Consider the following 16,531-nt stretch of genomic DNA (forward strand, 5'->3'; position numbering starts at 1 on the left):
TCGTAATGATGTTGTATTAGCGAGAAAATTAAATATAATTAACCTTGCGATGATGATCGACTCGAGGGACCGCAGGCGAGACGATGCTAGTAAATCTGACTCGTATTTTCCAAAATTAAGGAAGTAATGTAGATATACATGACAAAAGCGATGGAATTCGTAGAAGTTGAAAGTCATCATGAAGGTAAATCTCGTAAAGATTTTCTTGGTCAAAAATTAAAGTAATTTGGGTCACATGACTCTTTCGGGCCCAGGAAAGCTTTCAATTTCCTGAAAATCAGAAAAAAATTAGACCTACATCTCTATCTAGTATAAAGCTACAAGCAAAAAACGAGCAAAAAAAGCTCAGCAGGCTCTCATTCAGCCCCAATCATACCTAAGAAGCTAATTTTTTTTAAAATAGAAAACCCTCGACGAGTACTTGATGCGAAAACTATAGCGAACACCAAATTTTTAATTTAAGGGCCCCAAATTTAGGGAAAAAGGGGCTAAAATCAGCATAAAATTTTTTTGGAAATATGTAAATTGCATTTTGAACCGAATTCCAAAATTTGAAACGATTTGGTCCTATACAGAACCGTACGATGGAAGGGCGAAGATGATACGTCGCTCCTAGTTCCAATTTTCTGATGGGAAAATTATCATGAACATCAACATGTAAGTATCTAGGTATTTCTGGTATTGCAATGCCGAGACACTTGACTACCTAATTTGTTTTCATTCTTAAACGTGAGCAGTTCGCAGGGTTGTTAGATTTGTAAATACGAGTAGTAATACAGTGGGAAAAATCAGGTTTTCGGAATGAATGAAACGGTGTTATTGCTGGTTCGGTGTACATAGAACTTATAGAAAGTGAATCAATCGATTTGATACGGCAGCCAGATGTTGAATTGGGAAAAAAGAGAGGAACAAACCGATAAACATATATACAGGTACAGGTATAAGTACAGGTACTCGTAGTCGTAGTACAGACGATTTACACCGTTCCATGGAAACTAGCTCGCTATACAAATTATCTCATTAATGAAAATGAAATTCGTTTTTTGTCATCGTCGCAATGCTCGCTATTTATACCGCATTATATCGTCCAAGCGAGCAGAATATTTAATGCGAAAATCTGATTTGCTAATATCAATTATGAAGGTTAATTTATTACTTACATATTTTTAGACTTGGGTATAGGTTTATTACGAAAGGAAATTCGTATTGAAAATTTTAGCCGAGTTTTCTCATCAATTTTTAATCAAGTACCTACCTACTTGTGTGTTCAAAAGTAATTTTAGAGCGTGCGGAGGGGGGGGGGGGAGAAGAACGTCGAGTGAAAAATTTGAAAAAATTATACATTAGACAGACGGTAGCGATAATTGAATTAATATCTAGGTGAAAATCATAAAATTTGTTAAAAATGACCAGAAACTGGTGAGATTTTAGGAAAATTTGACAAAATGAAAATATTTCCTTACGCATTCTTATTTTCTTCGTTTCAACGGATCAGTCGCTTAATGTTATCATTATCAATTTTGGCTGAGCAAACCGACGGTGTTCTGAAAAAAGAGCCAATCTGCACTTTTCAAGATTTTTTTCACTCAGGACAAAACTGTCTCAACTGCCACAGTTCGAAATGTAAAAAGGGCCAAACTGTCTCAGGGTCCAGCTGAATGATTCCGTCTGGCCACGAGACAGGTTTGCTTTGTTTACCTTTCCAATAACACCGACTGTTCAAGCAGTTTTGTACTGACTTAGAAAAAATCTTTAAAAATGCAGATCGGCCTTTTTTACGAAACACCGTCGATTAACGCCATCACATTAACTGAAGTTTACCTACTGCACCTTAATAATGCAATTTATAAGCATTCGCGTGCCATAATATTGATACCGGATGCATTAAAATTTATGGCATGAAAATTCATAATACATATATATTTTGTTGCATTATAAAGATTCAGATAATAATCTGTTTTTAATGATCAAGCGCATCACTAATTACATTCATGCAAAGTTTTGCATCTGCATTCTAGGTCGAGGTTGCATTATGTTCCTTAGCTTTATGTGCTTGCTAGCACATACCTTACACTGCCTACAAGTTCAATACCTACCTTAATTGAATAATAAAAATGCACATACACGTTCAAGTTACGACATAAATTAATAGGTAATTGAATCGGAAGCCATCGGATCCACGAAATATAAAATGTGAGAAAAATCATCAAGTAGGTAAAATTTTCAGGTTTTATAGCCACTGTTCGCATAGGTATAAGTAACAGTAAATTGATTTGTACATTTATTTGAAAACCTCATTTATTTTTTCGAGGCCGTGAAAAAAAGGGAAGCAAAATTTGTTCTAATTACCTTTCCAAATGATTGAAGTTAGCAAAATTGTTGCTCGAAGAATATCACCGCCATTTTAAATATCTCCCTTCCCCCACCACTCTTCCGAATACTTACTGAAGTTTTTTCTATTCACAATTTTCGTTCTGCTCAACAAATGATATCAATAGGATACCATAATGGTGATGTTACATTATACCCCCCCCCCCCCAAACTAATTTTCAGTCACTTACAAAAATACACCAAGTTTTACACTTATTTTTCGGAAACCAAATGCAAACGAAAAGGCAGTAAAGCAAGGAATCTTTTTAATCCCCCCTCCCCCTTTCAAAATTGCAGAAAGAAATTTTGTAAACGCTATCAATCTTTTTGCAGTTTTGAAATTGAGTTGGTATTCTAAAATGAATATGAAAGCATGAAACTGAAATTTTGGAAATTGCATTCGACTTCTTCAATTCTTCAAGGTTTTTCACCCCTCTCCCTTCCCTCGTAAGTGCTCTACAACGTTTCTTCAGGAAGATGTGCGCTTTGAATTATTTTGAAAGAAAATTGCAAATTGTTGGTCAAAGGAAAAAAGATGTTGTTTTCAAAGCAGCTATATAATGATCGTTTTTTATTTTTTCCTTCCTATTACTTGAAGAAAAAAATGAATTTCCCAGAAAATGAAGGCGATAGGTACCAATTACACCGCAAGCGAAAAAAAAGTGTGAACATGTTTTTAAAAAATTGGCTCAAAAGCAAAAAATGTCCGTTTTTGCACGTTCCAAATCAAATTTCCATCCGTTAGGAGAAATGCAATCATCCTTTTTGGTTTAGCTATACGACTTCGTTGCATTGTTTGGAATTTTGGATCAGCTGACCCCCCCCCCCCCCCCTCCAATACATACCTACCAAACCGAAGTGTTTTTCTCAAACCCAAAACCGTAAGCAAAATTCAATTGGATTTGCATCTCTGTAGTAATTTTGGATTATGATGAATTTTATAGATCTTTTAAGCACTTTTGAAACTTTGCAATACTTACAAATATGGGTAGGTGTACCTTCGTTCAGTTTACCAAAAGATAAGAAGTTACAAGAAAAATTCCAAATGAAATTGAAACAACTTGATCAAAAAAAAAAAAAAAACATGAAAATTACTACCTATCCAGTTGCGGGTATCCGTCCCCCTTCCTCTGGGTCTCTCTATAAACAATCATTTCATTCATCATTGCACAATTTGCTGTACGAGTATGAGAGTTACAAGATATTGAGGGTAATCATCTCATATCTACTTATTTTTATAAACCAGAAAAGACGTATTTAGATCTATGTTTCGGCCATTGACCATTAAATTGAAAACATCCTTATTTTGGCTCCGGAACTCCAAAATTCTGAAAAACTCTCCAATAAAATAACTCCAGCTACAAAAGGCTCAATCCTACGCATCGCGACGTACATACTCGTATATTGTCAAATTAGCAAAAAAGACGAGCATTGAAATTAAACTTTACAGCGGTCGGAAATAATTTTTCAACGCCTCCTTACATCATAACCACCGTGTTCTCAGCTTTTATCGCATTAAAACGGGAATTATAAATTACAAGCGCTGTCTTTATAATTGTTATTAATATATTCGAAACACTGTGTTTATATACAGCATCGAGTAAGCAACACCACGTAACTCTTGTACTTAAGCCTAATACAATTTTAACTGACTTATGGACCATTGCAGCAGTCCATGTATTTAAGAGAAATACGTACTTCTCACTCTTCTTATGCACATTTTAAGAATCACTCGGCAGCGGATAAAGTTCAACGATAAAATGTACCATACCGAGATTCGGTTACAATATATTATACAATGTACATACATACGAGTAAGTACATCCGTTGCTGAAAAGCCAGCTTTATAAAATCGAATTTACATGTAATTAATGTTCCCGTTTATTCACTTAAGGAAAAAAAACGAGTAATCAACGTTGACGATCGTTGAATCTTACATAATAAAAAAAAATCTCATAAGTGAAAAACCAGCCCAATTAAAAACACAAATTACCGCACTTTACCAGAAATTCGTTCACGCGTTTATGATCTCCCTTATTCGAACGTCGAAATTTTATGAAAACATAAACAATTTGCCGATTGCATTTCAACATTCAAGTTCCCCAAATAGAAATAATAACAAAAGAATTTCGATAAGGATTATGAAATAATCTAAATATTTTGTAAGTATAATATTATTTTCAAATGTGAAAAAATTGCAACATTAATGACGAGAATGACTTTTGAAACAATATGTTTTCAGCTTCCTTTGAAGAATTTTGTACTATAAAATTACATAGGTAGTAGGTAGGTAAGGTACCTACCACCTCTGTAGGTATACAAATCACCAACTCACGATATGATTTCGATCTCGAAACACAACACAACTGATCAGTGATCACTTTCATTATATAATTTATAATTGGAGTCGCGATTACTAAGTTAAGTCTACAGCTGCGTCGCGTCGCGTCGATCGACAATTTGAAGCAGAAACAATAATTTTACACATACGTGCGTAATAAAAAAGTTATTACGACAGATACATTAATATTCTTCACACTTACTTATCTATATTATACACGACTCATAACGAGTTACACATTAAACTCTGATAAGCTCGTACGTAAGTACGAAAAAGCCTTAACACGTAAAAATATATCGATCATAACCCGCATAAATGCATTTTGGATTACCTTTTAAATTTGACACGACGAACACCGAGTATACTAAATGTTCCAATAACACATTTAAAAAGACTCCCCACAACACCGTTGGAGGCTATCCAGCAATATTCCAGCACAGTTCGCGGAAGTTTATCTACGACTGCTACAAACCAATAGGCTAGCACATGTGGCCAACAACGTACGAGTATCGCACAAAAAACATCGAATTATTACACACTACGACAGTTACTTGGAAATACTCCCGAACACGTACAAAATTTAATACGACAAACTGTAATTCTTAATATGTGTTTAAATTCACTTTGGCAAATTTTCCAGCAAGTATAAAATAAGTACCTATAAATGAATATGGTAAGCTACACATCATATAGGCTACTAGTGCAATGCGATTGAGAGTGCGAGCACATCACATCGTGTACCATGTTGATATCATATCACTTGTTGAAAGTATTTTTATATGCGCGATTGACTATCTAAGAATGAGCGTTTATCAAATCTTTGATAAATTGATGTAATATAACGAGAATTGAGAATGATTATACTTTATAAGGGTACCCATAGAGTTATTAAATGAGTCGAGTACAGAAAAACAAGTAAAGTAGGTACTTATAATGGATGTTCACTCAACCAATTAGACGCGGGACTTTGATACAGCATGAGCGCGTATGAGCATCAAGACGAGTATAATAGTCAGATGCAAATCTCCAGCAACTTACAAGGAATAGTTCAGAAGTGTACCCCGCCGATCCTCATGATAGGTATATTTATACATACTTTGCCTACTGTATGTAGCTAGGTAGGTACTACTTAATCCTAGAAAAAGAAATTTTGTGAAAGAGCCTTTTCCATGCGTCTCAAAAAATTATACACTAGAAACTTGAGTCAGAAAGAAAATTTTGCAAATTAGTCATTTGTTTCTTCAATTTTTAGAATAATAACGCTTCAGGGAAATCGAACTTTGAATTTTTAGCGGCGCGTGGATTTAACAAAATCGAATAGATTTTTATGAAATTCAAGATAAGAGAGACAGCAGAAAAATACCCAAACCCAAAATAGTTTAAAAATCCATTCAAGATGAAGAAATATAATATTTTATTTATTACTCAAAATCGATCGAAAATTCATTTAAACCAGTTTTAAAATTTATTCCAAACAAACCCATCTCAAAATCATCTAAAAGCCTGTACAAAACTAAAAAATACGACTTTATTAAATTTTTTGAATTTTCACAAAATTCAAAAAAAGTCGTATAGCAGTCTGTCGCTACGTAAAAGCCAAATTTTTATACCAGAAACTTTGAAGGCTTTTCAAACACGATGGTAATGTTTTCAGTTGAAAACATTCAATTAATTAAATGGTGGCATGCCGAGTGTTTTTAAACATTATGTATTTACAGCTCCGCTGCAATGCTTTCCTCCTGTTTGGGTTTTTCTTCACAAAGTAAAGTATTCTTTTAGCATGCTCGCGGGGAGAATTTCTAGCGAAAAACTTTTTTGACCCGGGAGATGGGTCAAATAGGGTTGGAAGGTTGAAACCTGCAAAATATACTCAAGTGGCACCATCCCATTGTATGCTGGACATTGGGGCTCCTTAGGTCAATTTTAAGAGTGAGTGGGGTCAAAAATAGGGTCGAAATCAGGTTTTTCCACCTTAAAAAGGGTGGGAATGACCTAGGAATTTGAAATTTGGATATGTTGTTCACAATGGCGGTACTCACCAATGGTATGAATTTGGACTCTTTTCATCGATTTGGGGCCAAATTATGCTTCTCCAAAAAAATGACCTTTCTGTAATTTTCAACTTTGACCCTTCCAACTGCAGGGGTCAATTCTAGCTTCCAAGAGAACCCCATTCCCCAAGTTTGACTTTATTTGATCAATTAGAACAGGCTCCAGGACATAAAATGTAAAAATCACCATCGTGTTAAAACTTACAAATAAAAATGTCTCACCTACCGCAAATAGCCCCATTTTTTACAAAAATTTGGCTAAAAAAAACCTCTTTAGCATCTAAAATTTTATTTGTCTCAACCTCCCCCTCCCCCACAAAAAAATCTAAAAATATTCTAGGAAGTGTAATACTCTTGAGAAATTTTCCACACACGCTGGCAACAAAATATCTGCTTATGCCAAGAGAAACAGAACCAAGGGAACTATACAAACCATAAGAACCCCAGGAAAAAATCAGAGAAACCAAACGTACCTACTTGCCGAAAGAACCAGTGGAACTAGTTGAGGAGCCAAAAAAAAATCGTAGATCACTATACAGAAACCAGAAAAACCAAAAGAATAAAATATTCGCATCAATTTCATAATTTACCCATAACAGAAAAACAGATTTTAGGTAACTATAGGGTGACTTTTTTGGTATGGTACTTTGACGAAAATAGAAAGGTTTGAGAGTGACTGAATCGAAAAACAGGCCAATATTCAAACGACCAGTGCCTTCCAATTAAGAACAATCAATACACCAATTCAGGCCCTCTTGTGTCTTTTAAGAGTGCTTGAAATCTCAGCGGAGACAAAACTGGAAATTTTCCTGGTGGGGGGGGGGACGTCGACCGAAAATTTTCTGAATACAATGGCGAGTTTTAAACGTTGAATATATGTAGATTGTAGGTACCTAAGATGAAATAACACTTTTGCCGATTTTTCAAAAAATGATAGAAATTACCTCCTTTTTGGTTCAAAAAACCAGTATAGGTATAGTATACGGACTATTATATAGAATTTCAACTTCACGTCACGTGGATAACCTTTGCATAAAAATAGTAAACAATATTGTACTCGTATTGTATAATTGGATGGTTTTTAGATTACCAGAATAGATTACCGTTTCCGTGCGTGATAAAGGCATAAAACTAAACTCGGGGTAGGTTGTAGTCATACCAGAACCGTTTATTTTTCGGACATTTACGACATTTATCTCATTTACAACTTCAGAGAGGTTTTTTTTACATTAAACATGTAACACGCGACCTTTGTCAAGTTATTTATTGTACGTAGGTACATGTCGTTGTACCACTTGGTAAACATTTGCGATTTACATATCAAAAAAATAAATAAATTTAGGTCATAAAACCTCAAACCATTTCAGACCCTTTATTATAGGTACCTCTTGGCTCTTATCATATACAAGGAAACGGTTAACCAGGTCCAGCAGTCTTATTATTACATCCTCTGCATTGAACGGGTTTCCCTCTTGGTACCTACCATACGTATAGTCTGGAGAGAGAGAGAGACTGTACGAGTACAACACATCAATGACAATAAAGTAATGGAGCCAACAACCTAGCCATATTTAAGCCGCCTGCATACAATATCAGACATCTCTTCAGTTACGAGTACAACAAAGAAATAAGATAAGTTGGGTACCGCGCTGGATTGCACTGTAGTACGATGTGACTGCAACAAGCTACGAGCTACGAAGCGTTTAATTTTACTTCTATCCAGAAAATGAAAATAAATAAAGAGGCAGGCAGCCAAGCCGCTGGCTGTAGCGAAAATGACGCGACGATGTCCGAGTTTCTCGTTTACCATTGCTACGTCTTCATTACTCGCTAATCGCTCAAACACCTGAAAATTTTCCTACAAATAATAACACGAGATAGAGCGGAGGGGAAGCAGAGTTTCGCGGTTGTTGACTACTGGCAAGTAGTGGTGCGGATGATAATCAAAGTTATACCAGCTGAGGATTACATTACACTATGCGGCGCTTTGAAATCTGCTTCTTTGTGCCATTACGATGAATACACAAACCACGACGATTTCGAAGTGTTTCAATTAATGCAACCGCTCGTCTACCAGATGACTCGAAATAATACATGAAGAAAAAATATAATTTAAAAAAGTTGATCTGATGTCTCGAAAATTCTTCACATTGTAGGTATCCATCGAATTATGAAAAATTGGATTTAAAATATTCCTAATTAATCGGGTGTTCGAATGTGCAAAAAATTCAACCCCCCCCCCCAAATAACAATGAGCTCGTATTGAAGCGAAAAAAATAAACACCCCTCGAAACTTAAATTCAACTCAACATGAAGAAACTGACCTAACTTATAAGGTAATCTGGGCGCATCTTGGTGCCTTTGGCACGAAATACAAAGGTCAAGATCGTTTCCTCTCTGTTCAATGAAATAATTCGTCCCGTAATTATATTCTTTTCATCTCGTTCCAAACTTTACTCATTTTTTTCAACCTTACATTAAAAGCTTGTCCTGACTTCTTTCTAGATTTAAGAAGTATATACGAGTATAATGTACCTTTGTATGTAAATTGCACAAGTCCTAGCTCTTTCTCAGCATCGGCTGAAGTTGGTTTTATGAGGCTCTAACATATGAACTTTTCAACCAAAAAAATTACAATTGAAACATATTTTTCAATGAGACATCTATCGATCGATATCGAAGCTCAGTACTAAATCCAAAGATAATCCATCAATTACCTATACTTACTAAAAATAGTACCTAAATACGTAAACAGCTAAACAATTATTCGCTTATCTTATACCTATCTAATAACCTTGAATATCGATCATTTCATCTCATTAAACTAAATCCTATACCATCCTGATCAATAAAATAAGTACAATATTCGTATTACAGAGCACAGATAGGTACTTGATTCTAATTTACAATAATTAGGTTTCACGTCGTTCTTTACCCACATCGCTCGTTGCCGCATTGGCGTCACTCAAAATCATCAGATCTAACGATTAACATTTCGAACCGCGCGTATATTAAGTAAAAATAGGCACCTAAACACCACAAATGCACGATTTTCATAAACATCTTTCGCTTTAACTAATGACTATACTCACCTGAAACGTGGGCTTTGTACGCGACAAAAACGCGAGTAGGCGAAACAATAGAAATTTACAAAGAATCTTGAAAAAATATTTAGGCTAATGTAATTAAAAATTCAACAAATAAATACTATAATAGATACCTACCTATAGTACCAGTGCATTTTGTCAGTTATAAATACTTCACTTATCGCACATTGAAATATATATCACCACGTATACAGGACGGGAATAAGAATACTTATTCTCATTTACAAAAGGTTCAGAAAAATGGGTGCAGTTGGAAATATCCTCATTAATCATTCCAATGTTGTGATTAATTATTGCGATTGTTTATAGAGAATAACGTTTTATATAAATAAAAAATATATGTATCATTTGTAATACTTGGTCCAAACACTTTATACAGTCGAATGCTATGGTATAATACGGCGGATTTAATTTCATTGCGTAATTTTAGGTATACAATTGCATCAACAACGTCCAATAATGGTTCACTATGCACCGTCCGCGATATGATGAATAAACCGTAAAAACATTTGCAACTTGATAGTTAGAGTTACCCACCAGCTACCAAGCAATCAACAGATTATTTCGTTGATGGAAGTAGGTATGCAGTTTTTTAATACCTCAGTTTAAAAGTGATTTGTTTTGGTTTGGAATTAAATTTAATTATCTATTATTCAATTCGGTAGGTGAATAAATAAATAAAAAAGATCTTTGCAGGGAGAAATTGGAATAATCGTTGTAAAAGGTGAAATCCAGCTCATATTATAGGTATCTAGTGATCATGTACTTAAGTATGTAAACAACATCAAGTATAATATTTCCAAACAATAAAATGCAATATTTTTGAAATAGGTGGACAGGTAGTGTTTTTTTTTTTTTTTTTTTTTTTTCAATAAAATTGATAATTTTTGTCCTTATTCCAGACTAGCCAATAGGTAAGTACAGAAGAACTCCCATGCAGGCTAACATTTCACCATTGCGAATTTGATCTAGAACCTCTAGCAAGATTTCGATTTTCTCCAAGTTATTTGAATTTATACCGATGCTACTTACGCGATGAGAGACTGTTGAAAATTTGACTTCTATCAAAGACCTAACTTGAGAAACCACCTGAAATTTGAAAAAGTTGATGGGAATGGGACTCATTTCAATCAGAACAACTAATGCAAGAAAATGAAGAAATTTTACGAGCCGGTTGCTATGCCACCAAATCAATTTCAATTTTGTTCTGCCTCCTCAAAATTCATGGAATCATCTCCGAGTAAGATGAATATTTATTATTGGACCATCAACTTCCATTATTTGTCAATGAATAATTTCAATTTATCAAGTTTGAAAAACGACGTTTCGTGCGCCTTATGCAGTTGGACGGAACTAGCACATTAGCACAGACATGGTGAAACTTTTATTCACATAAATACCTAGCAATCATTCCAATTATCAAAACTGAAGTAAAGCTGGCACTCTACTGGGCATTTTGAGACCATGTCCAGCTTCATAACTTTCATAAGTTTAGGTACATGAATTATGTCACTGAGGACCTTACTTTTTTGAATCACCTTCGTAATAAGTACCACAAATTAAAATTAGTCGTTTTGGAGAATCGATCAGTTAAGTACTTCAGCATGAAATTGAGAAGTACAGTTGGGTTTAATTTTTAGCCAAATTTTTGTTTTCAACTGATGAAGATCAAAATTTTGACCAGATTAGATAAATGTTCAGACCTAATCAGATTCAATACTTAGAAGCAGGGATGAAAAGCTAGCCGAAAGCTGAAAGCCGAGCAGATTTTCGCACTTAGCCAAAAGCTAAAAGTTTGCAAGCTTCATTTTTTCCAAGCCAAAAGCTAGCCAAAAGTTTCATTCTTTTGGCTTTTTTCAAAGGCTTTTTTTGCAGAATTGAATTCTCTAAATTCAGAAGAAATGAAAAAATGAAAAAAATGTCATTCAATTTTATTTTAATGCGATTTAGTGAAATGAAAAAAAAACGAAAATAATTCTAGCAATGAATATTCTCTACTATCACTAATTATGAAATCAATGTGTACCTAATCTAATTTTCAATTCCCCTTTTTTGTAAATTGATGGCGTATCAGCTAAAAGTTCAAAGTCAAAAGCTTAAAGCCAAAAGTTTAAAGATAAAAGTTTAATGAAATATAGCTGAAAGCTGTTAAATTGAAAGTATAAGGGAAAGCCATTGGAAGCCGAAAGTTTGGCTAAAGAAGGCCTTAAAAATCGAAATAGCCGAAAGCTAAAGCCAAAAGTTTCAATTTTGAAATTTCAAGCTAAAAGCCAAAAGCTGAAGTTTCATTTTAAGGCTTTTCATCCCTGCTTAGAAGAGACCTGATTGCATCTGACCAGGTCTGATCAAACCATTTCAGATCTGGACGTTCTTGAATAGGTAAGGTACCATGAATTTTGATCGGATTAGATATCAATCATTTTCCCTTGGCATAATTATATCATACCATTTCAACCAGGAATTAGTTGTTGGTATAAGTTTGGTGAATGTTCTTTCATTTATTACAAGTTTTGTGTAAAGAATGAAGTTTTTGTAAAATTTTCAATAATGAGCTAGTATCAAGAAATTGCAATATGTAGTGCGTATTTATATGAAGTTTTCATGCGTAAAATCCGCCACAATTTAGGGAACACGTTGTTGCTTATTTAGTTACTTTATACCTACATGCACTTTGCCTACCTATTATCGTAGAAGGCTGGAAAAATCGTTGCCTTATATCGCAGGTGATTCACATTTCAAATTCAATTTTATAAAATTGGCAGAGTATTTTTTTGCAACAGGTATTTATATGGATTAACATTTATATACCTACCTAGTTCAGCGTAGGAATAAGGAACGGCAGATTAAGTAAATAATATTAATTAAACGAACTAGGCACCGAGCCATCTCTCTTTTGGCGAAGTTATATTCATAATATAGTGCACAAGCGGGAGATATAGAATTCAAAGCTTTAAAACTAACGGTATAAGTTCATGGTTGAAGAATTTCTTACATGACCAACTGAACTGTCCGCCGTGATCATAAAAACAATACCAGCAAAAAAAATACTAATAATTTTTTCATTTATCAAATTTAGAAAAATCACCTTTCGACTATATAAGGTTACACCGACAACCAGCGTAAAAAAATCATATATAATGTACATCCTTTTGATACCTATACCTATACCTATATTCGTTTAACAAACTCTAGATACATACAACAAAGATCGATGAAAAAACACCTTTGAACAATATACTCGTGTATCCATACACCAGGTACGTGCAGCCTACCTACCGAAATTTTACCGTTTTTTTATGGATTTTTCGGGATCGCAATTTATAAATTTACCTATAAATACCCAGGATTTGACCAAAATGAATAAACGGTGTATGAAAAGCATAAAACGAAAACGCCGAGTCATATATAAAATGTGAGATTATTCAGAGCGGAAACTCATAGTTATACAGTTTATTATACACAGACAGCGATTCGAATATATTACAAATCCTTCAACTATCACACTCATTACCTTATATTCGTATGTGTTTATGTATGTAATCTTTGTATCGCTAATTATTCTAGTACCTACACCTATACAGTATGTCGTAAAAGTTTTTTAAAGATCAAAGAGTTACTCGTATAATAACTTTCGAACAAATTGATGATAGTGAGATGATAATGATCAGTACATATTGAACGTCGCATAATCCAAAAGGAGTTTATAAACGCGTTGGGAATGTGAATGTAGATTTTTAAAAGTTCAACGAAAAGGGGTACTTTATTTTAAAAGTTCAACTTTGAAATATCAAACTCAATCTCGAGTAAGGTAATGATCTAATGATATTACTTAAATTCTGAAAACAAAAAAAAAATTGTTCAACAAATGTCATACCTTCTTAATAGAGAACTTTCAATAAAAACCGACTCTCCTCATCTGATTTGGTGCAAAATTTTAAAAAGATAATAAAAAATTTCGAACCTGAACAAAAAGTATATACGTAACCTTACTTGCCTTTTTTTTTGCGGTTTTTGGTACATCCTACGAGCACGTCAAAAGTTATTATCACCGGCAGCAAACTAATTTTCTAGAATTTTTGGTATAGGTACCACATGAGACTTGTCCACGTGTTTAGATACCTACAACCTACAGAATACAGTATTTCCTATGCCACATGTTTTCTATTTTCTCGCATTATACTCGTACAAAGAGTTAATAACACGCTCACGCCAAGGTTTTCCTCTCAATCTCTACGACCATTTTTTAAGAAGTAGGTACTTATATGTAAGCAAATTTACTTTGACAAATAAAGTGAAAGATGCGCAACATAATATTACCTATAAGTAGGTATATGCTACGATTGGTGTGTGTGTGATATTACGATAATCGCACGTAGTACAGCCAGCTACTAATAAAAAATATATTTCAATCTCATACCTACTCCATAAAAACACGCTTTCCTTTAGATAATTAATACCTATCATCGAAAAAAAATTAATTTGATTTTTTGCTTTAGGAAAATGCAACATCAACAATGTCATCGAATCGTTATCATATTCGATTCAATTCAATTACATTGTCATAAAATACCATGCTATGATGCTAGAATACAAGTACCTATTTCATTTAAATTATAAAACGATATAGCTAGTAGTACACGGAGTAGGACACCACTTAAGTATAGAAATAGGTAAGTTTAATATTATGTAGATCGGTCGGTCGACTTACTCAAATACATCTCAACGATAAAATTGGCAAAATACTGGAACCTTTTAACGACGAAAAACAACCGGTTAAATTTTCAAAACTTGGAATTAGTTTGAACAAAACACGACAGACACACCTCTTACGATCGGATTTCCGCAATTACAACCGAAACCTGTCACCATCACCAGTAGCTGATACTTTGAACGATAATATCGTTTTATTTATAATTTATAAATCGTTTTCAGAGTAAAGATTGCGTGAAATACGCTGTGTTTTTTCTCCTCTACTCCTCTACGCAGCTATTCTTATTCTTTGGTGCAATTATTGTTGTTTTTTTCAGAAATAATAAACTTGAACTTGAGCAATGTTTCCGACAAAGGGTTTGGTTTTCCTTTCATTAGGAAATACTCATACACCATGTTTTTCAGTGTATGAATATTGAATAGGTACCATAGTATATTTTCATCATGAGTTAATATCCGAAGCAACTCATTGTCTTCAGAAATACATCTACTTCTTACAACTGGGAGTTCACTTAAGTACAGTTGCAACTTGAGTAATAATAAAGGTACCTACCTATACAATGCCTATTACCTATACCACATGTAGTTTTATGAACTTTCATGGCCATTATTATATATATGTACATAGGTAGGTATACTTGGTACGAGTATTTCCCCCCCCCCCCAAGTGCCAACGAGAAGATTTCAGCTTTTCACCACGAGCCTTATTTTTGAAACCGATTCGGTGATTCCTAAAACAATCAATTTTTGTTCAAAAAATTTGTCAATTGAGAGATGCACACTTGTAAAAAATCACTCATAAATTTTCTTCGATAATTACAGCGGAGATGAGTTAGTTTTTGAAGAATCTGAAGCCCTCCATTAAGTAGGTAAAATAAACCGAACTTGTTCGATCATCATCGTAAGTTACATTTTCAAGGCTCTAAAATTTATTTTTGCATTGAGATCTTCTCAAACAATTAAATTCGATTAGAGATGCAAGCAATCCAAATTCTTCAACTTTTGATTTTTTGGGAGGGGGGAGTGTAATAAATTGATAAGGTGTAATTGTACCATGATCATAACTTTTTGATGTGAATTCGCTCCTTCGCTATTTAAAATGTTTTCAAGAAATAAGAAATGCAAGAAAGATGAATAAAAATTGTCATTTAAAATGGAAATCAATGTCTACTTTGCAGAAAATCATTTGCAACCTACTTGTCTAACCTTAATTTGAAATTTGATTTGGGCTGGAGAGGATTCTAATGATAATTTTTCGTCAATTTGAAATTCTTCTGCAAAAACACGAATTTCGGTTATGGGGTTATTAGAATAATGTAACGCTCGTACCTAATTTTCAAAGCAGTCTAGAAGCTACCTAAATGAAAAGTCTTGAATGGGGGGGGGGGGAGAGATTTTCCATCGTTCAAGTGGCATTAGTTTTTTTTGTAGTAGGCTTCATTTTTGAGATATATTCGCAACAAAAAAAAAACTTAAAATTTCGAGATTTGTCAAGTAGGACTTGGCTTAGTTATCATCAAAAACATTTACATTCGTAGGTATTTCAAAGTTGTATGCACCTTTCAAAAACTGAAAAAAAAATTTCAAAACTTATTTTTCTACTCAGAAAATTGACTTATAAATCTAAAATCCAAAACGCACTCTAATCCGCTGATCGCAATAGATCATTTTGGTCAATTTTTTTAAATTCGATTTTTCGACTAGATTTGCCATAAAAAATTAAAAGATTTCAGTTAGGAGGAGAAACATCCGAGGTTCAGTTTAATCGAACATTGTAGTAACTAATCTGACCCGAATCTGAATATTTATGGCAATTAAAAAAATTCTGACCAAAAGGGCCAATGGAAACAAAATTTTTTAGGTGCCGCAGGTACCTACAGGGTGCCCAGAAATATCGAGCACCCCTAAAAAAGTTTTCTACCAAAATACTTTGGTTGGTCACAGAGAATGAT

At 34.0% G+C, this 16,531-nt stretch overlaps 1 protein-coding gene across 6 annotated transcripts in view; it reads right to left on the reverse strand.

Annotated features, from left to right (window-relative positions):
• The window catches only part of LOC135832189 (growth arrest-specific protein 2-like), a 44,724-nt gene that overhangs the window by 26,788 nt on the left and 1,405 nt on the right, over positions 1-16,531 (reverse strand). Inside the window, exon 1 of one of the 6 annotated variants that reach the window (XM_065345281.1) lies at positions 14,578-14,741. The exons of 4 other annotated variants lie outside the window; for them this stretch is intronic. The gene's annotated coding sequence lies outside the window, so the exon portion shown is untranslated. Of the gene's footprint in view, positions 1-5,042; positions 5,429-14,577; positions 14,742-16,531 lie in introns of those variants that run through there. One more of the 6 variants, XM_065345279.1, reaches the window with a different exon arrangement.

Source organism: Planococcus citri, chromosome 1 (genome assembly GCF_950023065.1).
Source record: "Planococcus citri chromosome 1, ihPlaCitr1.1, whole genome shotgun sequence".
Lineage (NCBI taxonomy): Eukaryota > Metazoa > Arthropoda > Insecta > Hemiptera > Pseudococcidae > Planococcus > Planococcus citri.